General features: G+C 33.7%; 1 pseudogene; it reads left to right on the top strand.

Annotated features, from left to right (window-relative positions):
- Window positions 1-1851: 1851 nt before the first annotated feature.
- Window positions 1852-2972, top strand: part of LOC103072995 (malate dehydrogenase, mitochondrial pseudogene) — a 4595-nt pseudogene continuing 3474 nt past the window's right edge.

Here is a 2972-nt window from a genome sequence, read left to right as displayed (position 1 = left end):
AAAGAGCCCATGTTTGTTGCCTGACTTACTTTTTTCCCTTTATATCATTTATGGTGATTGGGAAAGCAAGCTCTAAATGTGATTTATAGCCAACATGCATCATTTGGGTAGTATAAGGAAGTGGCTTAATCTTTTGAACCTAAATTCTCTAATTTATATGATGGGGTAAAACACTGCCTACCTCTAGAGTTGCTGTGAATATTAAATGAGTTAAACCCTAGAAAATGTCTACCGTGGTTCATGGAGAAAATGCTTAGCACAATGCTTGCTCAGAAATTTTAGCTGCTTTTTTTCCCCTTTTGATACTATTGCTACTATTTCCACTATTACTATTATTGCTACAGTACTATTTTTAATACCATTACTACTATTATAATTAGTTTTACAGTTCTTAAAAAACGGTTGTGGGGAGGGAAGCGTGGGGGCTGGTGGTGTGATGAATTGGGAGATTGGGATTGACATATATACACTAATATGTATAAAATAGATAACTAATAAGAACCTGCTGTATAAAAAAATTAAATTAAATTAAATTTTTAAAAAATAGCTGTGAAGTGTTATATTTAGTCTCGTATCAGAGAAGTGGAAACAGGCTAGAAGAGGTAGATTAATAAGATCACACAGCAATTACGAAGTGAAACCAGGATTAAACAATGAGTCAGTATGATGAAACCAGACAACATAATTTTCATAGTAAATGTTACTACTTAAATAATTTGCATTTCAAGTGATGATGAAGTACTTTAAGAAATGTTTAGTATATAAGTGAGAAGGAAGTTTGGTCATTTGATAAAAACTATAGATACTGTTAAATAATGCCAGGTTAGTGTCTTTTCAAAGAATAGTAACTCAGCATGTCAAAGTGAAAGCACAGTTAAAATATGGCAAGAAATATACAAGCCTTAAAGGCCTATTGCTTGTTTTTTTCTTTTGACATTTGTAGGTATGAATGTCAACACAAATTCAACTGTATGAAAGAAATAACATATTTTTCCCGATGATTCAACTTGATTTCCATTTTGAATGCCCATAGCACTGAGGTTGAAAATTTTAACTCGCTCAATCTAGGGTTTTTACCCAGTGCTGAGATTTTGTTGGGTTCACTTAATCCTTGATGTAATATCTCAATAGGGGAATTTTGAGATTTTCTTCATCCCATCGAGTCTTCAGTCATTCATTCATTAGGTTATCATTGAAATATTCCTCTTTCTTATCTGCTGACTTTATTCAGATTCTGTTGTTCTTGCTGCTATTTTCATACCAATCCTAAAGCCACAGGTACATTCTGTGGCTTTTTTGCCACCCTGGGGATGGAAATCCTGGGAAGGTTATTTGTGGCCCTTATGTGCTTAATGCTGAAAACTTCCATTCCCAGTTATGGTGGATACAGAATAGCCTAAATACTTTGTAATGACAGAGAGTGAACTACAGAGAGAACAAGGACAACAACAAAATCAACATTTATCACATGCAAAACAAATTCAGCCACATTTTTACACACTGCATATTTTCTGTACTGTTGCAAGGCTTAAATCATGTCCTTAAATTCACCTTCAGTCTGCAAGCACCTAAGCCTTTTAGCTCTCCTTCACAAAACAAATGAATAGGTAACCATTCAGCTGATAAGCTAATTCAATTCACTGGAACATGAACTACACACAATTTTAATATCTGTAATGTGTTTGGCAACAATGGGAAAAATCTGTATGCACTAGAACAGACATTAAAATTTTACCCCGGAGAAAGACGAGGAGAAACATGTGGTATTCACAAGGTTAGTGATTAGATTTCAAGAAGCAAAGAAAAGAAACTTTAAACATTCCTGCAAAATGGAAATAAATAATATCAATAATGGTTCATACAGTCATGAAGAATTACATGGAAGAAACAGGTTTAAAAAGAAAATGTGAGTTAACATTGGCAAACATATCCCAAATGGCAGAAATAAGTTCAAAATGCCATTAAGTCCAAGTCTCAGCTGTTAGTTCTGAACAATTGGCTGATAATACAATAATTGGCTTTGGGACCGTACACACACACCAAACATATCCACACATACACACAACCATGCACACATGCTTTATTTTTTGATAGAGTATTGTAATAAACTTTAGGTCATAGTTTTAATTATGTAGGCTTATTTATTGCACCAAATCATTCATTCATTCATTTCAAATTTGTCTTAATAATAAAGTTGATATTTTCATCATCTATGTAAATGAAGTGGTAGTTTATCAGATTGAACAAGCTGACTTCATGATCTGAAATTCAAATATCTAATTCCAGTGTTAAGCTAACTCATAAGACTGCTACTGACCCAGAGAGAAAACAGAAACTTTCACAGTATAGATGCTTAATGAATATTTATTTTTTAATGAATAAATTTTAAAATAATGAGGAAAGGATAACAGGAGAAAACAAGGAACAACAAAAATGAAGGTAGGGAGAGGAGGGAGGGGAAGTCAGGAAGAAAAGCTGGAAAGGAGGGAGGAAAGGAAATAGAGAAAGAAGCAATGAAAAAGAAGAATTTTTAGAAACTTCAGTGGTAAGTACATAAAACTACTCCTTGATACTGTTCTTACTATTACCATTAGTAAATTCTTCCTTCAACATAAACATAACTCTGTACTGTGGTATCAGTCAATTTTTCACAGTAAAAATGGAGAATACTGTTTCTTTCCATATTACCATATTCTTACATGTAGTTTAATCCCAGAAGCTATTTTTAGAAATTCACTTTCCTTTGACACAAATATCAATAGCTCCATATGAACTATTAATATATTTTTCTAAAGCATCCATGATTCTTTTAAATTTCTGCTTCTACCACCTTGTTTAGATTTTTATCTCACCACTTTAATAATTTCCAGGCATTAGACTCTCTCTGTAGACCAACCGAAAAGGCATTTAAAAGCTATCCTAGGGCTTCCCTGGTGGCGCAGTGGTTGAGAGTCCGCCTGCCGATGCAGGGG

The sequence above is a fragment of the Lipotes vexillifer genome, unplaced genomic scaffold (assembly GCF_000442215.2).
Source record: "Lipotes vexillifer unplaced genomic scaffold, Lipotes_vexillifer_v1.1 scaffold1400, whole genome shotgun sequence".
In the NCBI taxonomy this organism is placed as follows: Eukaryota; Metazoa; Chordata; class Mammalia; order Artiodactyla; family Lipotidae; genus Lipotes; species Lipotes vexillifer.
This window is presented reverse-complemented; position numbering and strand designations above follow the sequence as displayed.